This window comes from Lactuca sativa, chromosome 6, assembly GCF_002870075.4.
Source record: "Lactuca sativa cultivar Salinas chromosome 6, Lsat_Salinas_v11, whole genome shotgun sequence".
NCBI classification, from domain to species: domain Eukaryota; kingdom Viridiplantae; phylum Streptophyta; class Magnoliopsida; order Asterales; family Asteraceae; genus Lactuca; species Lactuca sativa.
The window spans coordinates 119914325-119922889 of NC_056628.2; positions in this window are offsets into that span (position 1 = coordinate 119914325).

The following is an 8565-nucleotide window of genomic DNA, read 5'->3' on the forward strand; positions in this document are numbered from 1 at the left end:
AGCGATCTAAATGAGATTCGTAGAATACGTTAAACCGAGAGCGTGCATAAAAAGAACGCCCAAATCTGACTTCGTATGAGGAAGTTATGATTTTTCCGAAGTTTCGACTTAGCAGTATGCAGCCCGAATACTCGATTTGATATCGAGCGGTTTTTAGTTGAAACAATCTAAACGAGAATCGAATATCTCGTTATTAGTAGTCCAATGATAAAAAGACAGATGGAAACGCACGTCAGATGAAGAAGATATGATTTTCTAACGGAGTTTTCCTATCTCGGCCTACTAAAAACAATAGATTAATAATATATTAAAATTAAATTCAAAATTAGCCAACGGAGTCTAAATAATAGTTGTAGAGCATAATCTCACCTACGCGTGGATATAAAGAACATCGAAAATGGAGCTCTTATGCGAAAGTTATGAATTTCTGAAGGACGGGGCGCGAACCCCAAAGCTGTGTCAGAGTTCACGACGTGAAAACAGTGTTCACGGCGTGAAATGACTTCTGACGCCTTCTGGAGCCTGACAGACGCAAGTTGTGATGATGCATGCATTGACGATCAAGTCGCATGACGTGAGCTTTAGAAACTCACGACGTGAGGGTCAAAATCTAGCCCTATAAATAGAAATCAAGGGTCAGCCGATTTTGGTTGCTCCTCCCTTACTCTCCCACTCCCGATACCCTCTTTAAGCCCTATTTTATACCCCCGAAGCCCCGATATCATCCCGCGACCCGAAGCGAGTCCCGAATCCTGAAGATCCCAAGAAGTGAAATTTTTGAGCCGAAGCTCTGCCCGCGAGAAGCCAATTTATGTGAAGATCTTCCAGATCTACCGAAGAATACTACTTATACAAGCCGTAGTGTTGTCCGATCATCTTCTGATCAAGTGAGTGTGTAGTTACTTTCTTCTAACACATAGATACGAAGTATTTGCTATGAAATACGTGCTATGTGTTTATATATTGTTTGTCTATTTGAGATGGGCATAGAATTGATGTTTTATACATGTGTTAAATGATTTAAACTGTGTAAGTATTTGTATCTACGAAAATGTTGGGTAGAACATGGGTAGATGGGATAGTTGGTGACAATGGAGTTAGCGCCTATAAACCTTGGTGACTATGGAGTTAGCGCCTATTGTATAAACCTTGTTGACTATGGAGTTAGCGCCTATTGTATAAACCTTGGTGACTATGGAGTTAGCGCCTATTGTATAAACCTTGGTGACTATGGAGTTCGCGCTTATTGTACAAACCTTGGTGACTATGGAGTTAGCGCCTATTGTATAAACCTTGGTGACTATGGAGTTAGCGCTTATTGTTGAGTAAACCTTGGTGACTATGGAGTTAGCACCTGATAACTTTGGATTTTGTATCTGATAGATAAACGTTGGCAGCAATGGACTTCGTGCCAATCCCTTAGATAAATCCTTAGGAATGAATGGATGAAGGATTGTTGATTCTTAGGGTAAACCCTTAAGAAATAAAGGAGATATGGGGATGGGTGTTTGGGTTGATTGTTTGATGACTGAATATAATAAATGTATTATTGTGGGTTGAAAACCCTATATGCTCACCAGGCTCCCAAATGGCCCACTCAGTTTTCTTTGTATCACAGATATCGATGTGAAGACCCATTTCACTGAGAGATTAAAAGAGATGTAAATCACTAGTGTGAATGAATGTATGATATGTTTATGCTTATGTGTCTGTATCAGAACATGACATCCTGAGGTTTTATTATTAAATAAAAATACATTCTCTTTGAGAATTGTTTTGATAAGTTATTATCATATCTTGTTTTGGGAACAAATTCCGCAACTATTTTCTTTAAAAGACTACTCTGATTTTAAAAACAAAGCATAAACAAATTGGTCTTTTCTGGCCGTGAAATTTGGGGATGTCACAGAATCCCTCAAACCAAGGCTCTGATACCAACTTGTAACATCCCAAAATTCAAGACCAAAAATTTCGTTTTTAATTAGGTTATTATAAAACCAACAGTACAAAAACATTCATAATAACATCACATGTCAAGACCAAAGTGTCAGTAATCAAAATTTTTTATCATAAAATAATATCAGAGTGTAATCCCAAAGATCTGATGTGCAGAAAAACATAATGTGATGCGTTGCGATCGAGCCGACTCAATTCCTTTGAAAACGAAGTAACTGAAACCAAAACTGAAAACTGTAAGCACAAAGCTTAATGATTTCCCCCGTCATACCACATACCGTACAGTAACATACATAGCCAATCATATATGGGTGCCGACCTCCCATTCGATCTATTTCAATCGGATAACTGCCTAGCATGTCTGGGTGTTGGCCTCCCTTTCGGTCCGTTTCAACCGGATAACAGGGACTATTTCACCCCTACCACTACCACATAATAACATAGCATAACATACATAAATATACTGTCAGACATATCTGTGTTCCCTACCTACCCCTTCGGTATCTTTCAACCCGTATCCGGGAGCTGACCTCCCCTTCGGTATCTTTCAACCGGTAATCGGGTACTATTTCATCCCTACTACTAATAACATGTATCACAGAGCATCCTAGCACACAAACATAACAGATAATGGCATACCAGATAATTATCACAAAGACAATCATCTAACAAACAACTCCTATTAGTGGACTGGCATTGTGGCCTTAGACCCACTTCTACTGGAAGGTAACTAACCTCACACTGCTGAAGTCCCGCAGACGAAACCCTGACGCTGGATGCCAGCTTCCCGAACTGTCAATATAAAAACAACACTCAATTAATAGTTGGGTTCCATCACAAAAATCATAAGTCCATGCTTGGGGCAAAAGACTGCTTAACCCCTATCTTAGCTAGATTCAACTCAAGGTCCAATCCAAAGGCCCAAAAGTTATACTATGAATCAAAGCCCAACATATGGCCCAATTTTCCAAATTGGGCCCAATCCTTTACATGGTCTTAATCAAATTTTCCAAAAGTTATACTTTGCCCACCTATTTAATCCAGTCTAACCATTTGGCATTTCTAATGGCCCAATGTCTCATAATCATAAAGGCCCAAACTATGGCCTATTTATGGCCCTATTTTCCAAATTGTGCCCAAACCTTCATATAGGCCTTACCCTAAAGCCCATCAACATATTCTAGTCCATATGATTATTTGTGGATGACCCATTAATAATCCAATTACCAAAGCCCAATGGAAAGGCCCAAGTGAAATTAGGGTTTTCACATAAAATGATTATTAGGGTTAAGTTTTCCTACTTAACCCATTAAGTCCAATATTGACTTAGGTTGATTGCAAATGATTATTAATTAATATATTAAGTTTACTGAATAATTCAAGTGTGGGTCCCGATCAAATTCCCAAAGTTAGGGTTTCACATAAAATGACAATTAAGGTTAAGTGTTTCTCACTTAAACTATTAAGAACTTAATCCATTAAGTCTATCACTCTACTAGATAAGTCATATGGTGTGATTGGGTGTAATTCACAATTCCATTCCAATGGCCCAAATGTGGGTCCCGATAAGTCCAAGGCCCATATATCCAAAATTAGGGTTTTCTAAACCCTAATTAAGGTTTCCAAGCAAATCATAGCCCAATAGGCCCAATAGCTAGGTCTTTTGATCAATTAGGGTTCATTAGGCCCATTAGGATTTCAGTAGGCCCATTAGGGTTTTGCTAGTTGGGCACCACCCACTACCACCTCGGGTAGTGGTGGTCAACGGTTCACGGCGGCGGCGGCCACCTCACGGTGGTGGTTTTGACTTTCTTTTTATTATTATAGCTCCGGTTACAATGTGACAATGAAAATAACAAATGTACACACCCACAATCACTAAAACACACCCACTCACTATGGTACATGATGGCAGCCACCACCTCACGATGGTGGCGGTGGCTTCCTTGCGATTTCCGAAGTAAATGGGTGGTGCAGCAGCTAGAAGAGGGAGGCATAAGGGTGGCGGCTATGAGGGTGTTCAGGGTTAGGGTTTGTACCTGGGGTGACGGGTTTAAATACCCCGATCCCCACAACTTGTTTCCATAATGACCAAAATGGTCCCTCCTTCACCCATTTCTTTCAAAATAAATCCATATTTTACCTTTTTAACCCTCAACATTAAAATTCATTATAGATCAAGTACAATACTTACCAAACAACCCTCCATTTTTGAATTTCTTTCCAAAACCAGTCTAGAAGTTACCCTTTTAACCCCCAATATCTCAATTATGACATATTCAACCCTTCCACCTCTTTTCCTTTCAAATTAAATCCGAAATTACCCAAATAGCCCTTAGTCTTCAAAATCCTTTCAAGTTAAGTCTCAATAATTTATCAAGTAGTCCCTACCTTCATAAATATTTACAAAACCAATCCAAAACTTATACTTTTAGCCCCTAACTTCTAAATTGTGCCAATTAACTCCTCGAATCCAACACCTTGCTATATAATTATTGATTTTAGAGCTATTATACAATCTTTAATTAATTTATTTATTTACTTAATAACTGGGGTGTTACAACCATATTTTTGGTCCTTGCTTTCTAAAGACCAGCAAGGAAAGGAGTAAGATTTATTTGCTATAATAAATCTAAGGTATGTAAAATCTTATACTTCTTGTATTTATGAAATAGCTAGGGTTCATTAGGGGTTTTGATGTTCATTATTTATTGCTATGAATTAGAAAAAACATAGATCCAAAGTAGTTCCCCATTCGGAGTACCTTGGATAATATGGGGATTTAGATGATGGTTTCCTTCCTGGAGGAGGAGCAAGTGGTGCCCCATTCAATGAACTCTAAGGACATACAACTACCGAAGGTCCCAACACTACTCTCACCATTGGTTTTGGAGGAGGAGCCGACTAAGGATGATGAAGAGGAGGAGGTCGGTGGTGCTGTAGGTTCAAATACCTTTGAGCCCTCTGGAGACGATTCCACTATGAAGGAGTCTGATCACATTGATTACTCAGAACCACACTCCAAGTATGAGCTAGAAGAGGTTGATGACACCACTACATCATCCTTGGAGGTCCTACCGTCACTTTGTAAACCTTGTTATAAACAAAATTAATCTTTTATAATATATCTCTATGTATTGTTTAATGTATCAAATAATTGTGATCCAACATCCTAATGTCGCACAGCCCGACGCTTCCACCACAGGCTGGGGGTGTGACATGTATATTCATTTAAAATTTATAGAATACAAGTAGTTATCAAAATACTATTATATAACAAATTTTGAGGATCAATTCAAGTAATAAAATTTACTTATATGCCAACATGAAAAACTATACAAGCCACTCAAATTCGTCTATTTTTCTATTACATGTTTACCCTTATCGAGGTTACTTAGACATGAAAGGCATATTAAAAAACAAAGGTTAAGATACTAAAGTATAGTAACTCTAATAGTATATATATATATACACACACACACACACACACATATATATATATATATATATATATATATATATATAATATCTACAAACCAATCATATCAATTTAACTAACTAATAACACAAATGAAATCTCATAATGACTTTTCACATTGATTTAACATTTAACAATAATATATTTTTATCCCTAAGGCTCACCAAACCAATGGTTCTTTCCATGAGGGCTCACCATACTCAACACATCTCATCCCAAGGGCTCACCATACCTAATGGATGTTATTATTTCATTACCGTTTTACCATAATTAATGGTTAACATCACATAGGGCTCACCATACTCAATGAATATTGCTAAAAATAATTACCATACTCAATGGTTCTCATCACAAAGGACTCACCATAGTTAATGAATATTTCCACCAAGGTTCACCATACTCATTGCAACATTTATTATACATGGTAGTTTCCATATAACTCAACAGTAACCATATTTAGCTACCATGTATTAAGGGATAGGGTAAAAGTTACTACTTTAACCCTTTTCTCATCATAACTCTCATTTACACCCACCAAAAAATTTACATGCTCATTTCCATTTTTCTAACACTTTCGAAGTTAGGGTTTTAATCCATCCTTCAAAATTCATCATAACAAAAGTTTCAAGTGATTACTTATGAGTTTAAAAAATAAGAGTTCTACACCAAATTTTTCTTTATATGACCACACATAACATATAGGGTTCATAATCTCCTTCCAATTTGAGTTAGATTCTAATTTATAATTTTCTTTCTACAAAGGTTACAATGCCATATATAAGTGTAACATCCCCAAAACCAACCATAAAGTTTTTGAAATCAATCATGTCTCATCACATTACCATATTAAACATAGTATCATCACATTGTGGAAGCATAATTATTGTTTTGAAAATCATATCACAGAGTTTATAAATGTTATATATATGTCATGCCCTTAAAAATGTCCAGATGTCATAATTATGTCGGCTCCTACCCATCCATTCATCTGGCAGGCCTGCTATAAAAACATTAGCCAACAACTGTAAGCCTAAGGCTTAGTGAGTAATCACAACACTCATCCATTATACAGATCATATGCATTTCACATCATATCACATAAGAATCAAATAGTAATCACATATAATTTCATTCAAACACATAATGTGTGCTAGAACACATAACCCTAGTCAACTAGATTCCATCTGAGAGGCTTTTCTCTAGTTGAATTAATATTGACCACTTCCTTCCGAAAGGCTTGTCATGGTATTACATCCTTTTAATCCAACTAGATTCCCTCTGAGAGGCTTTTCTCTAGTTGAAATACATATAACATATAGTCCATATAATAACTAAGTCCATGAGAACTCACTGGAATAACTGGTAAGATAAATCACACAACGAGCTAAGCGGCATCGATATTACTTCGAACCACTACACAATAATTATCCTAATTTAATAGTTAAGGTAAAACATTTATTTACACTTCCTTATCGATTCTAAGTCTATTAAAATCTAATCCATGAACAAAAGACCAATTTTCCCTCCTAAGACCTAAACCCAATACAATTGACCAAAAGTCAAACTTGGTCAAAAGTCAATAATCAATGGTTACCGTGTGTTGGTCAGGCCTTGACCGCATCATGGTCTAGTCATGAAAAAACAGTTGTTGGACTCCCTTTCCTATGACATCGTGGTCAGTCCTTGGTCTCCCCATGGTTGTTTTGGCAGAATACTACTCCCATTAAGCACTTAATCCATACAGATCGGGGCTTAGATTTTCATTTCTGATTCTCTTTAATGGTTTAATGGATAAAGTTTCCAACTTTTATCCATTATAATGACTAAAATTGATAGGAATTAGATAGTTAAATACTTAAAGGGGTAAAAGGGTAATTCCTAAGAGAGGTTGGTAGAGGTTTTCTAATAAATAGAGGGTAGGATTGCATTGTTAGTCAGGCAGAAATATCATAGATTCTTATTAGTCTCTAGAGTGAGATTGGATAATTGGCTAGGCCTTTGAGAGAGGGATTCATCCCTGGGCAATCATCCTATCAGGAGATTGTATTCTCTATTTTGTTAAATCCTCCATATCAATTCCACTTTTATCTATCAATCATCAATTGGTTGTTTATTCTATTTCAATTCTTCATCATTGGTCCGACCTGCCCTTGACCTGCCCCACTCTTCCGTATGAGGAGGATAGTTCAGCCAACAGTTGACAATCGATCTCTGGATTTACATTTAGATCAACATGTGGAACAAATTTGAAGATTAAAGCTACTATCAATGAGAAGAAGAACGTGAATTCCAAAAAGTGATGCTAACTTGGATGAAGCAACGTGGTCTTGACTTTTTCTCTGATATTAGCAGTTTTCTAGATTCGATCGTGACGTTACTAGAAACGACGGTTGATGATGTGTAGCACCTGGTTCCCGGTACGTACTCCTCGTAATTAACATTTTTAAATTAATATATTTTTGTCTTGGACTCGGCGAGTTGATGGACCAACTCGCAGAGTAGGAGCGGGATAAGACGCGGGGACTGCACTTTGGACTCGGCGAGTCGGTTCTCGGACTCGGCGTGTAGACCCTGTTTGGGAAAAAAACCCTAATCCGGGTGTTTGCACCCTATTTAAACGCTCTAACTTGGCCTCCTTTGTCCCTAACACTTCCAGAGAGCTGAAGAGCGAAACCCTAGCCCCTTTTTGTCCTTGTGAGTGATTTTGGCCTTGTGAAGGAAGTTTGAAGCTTAAGAGAAGAGGAAGGAGGTGGAGGAGTGCAAGGAGGGGAAGTAGATCCGACATCTACCCTGCAAGAGGCTTCCATTCAGGTAGAAAAGTCCCTACCTTGATCACTAGTTCATTAGATCCCCTTTTGTCCCTAAAACAGTGGTTTTCAAGCCCTACAACACCATACTCCTTGTGTTTGTGCTTAATGATCCGAAAGGACTTCAGATCTAGACCTTATGGACGTATTAGGAGTATAAAGTTTTTGTGGTTGGAGTGATTGAGGTCCCCATTTAGTGTATGACCTCATAAAAAGCTTGGATTTTCCTTTTGGAGCTTGTAGGGCCATGCATGCACGTAAAGTTTGCAACTTTACGTGATAAGCATGCCCTAGGAACATAGATCTATGGTTTGGAAGCGTTGC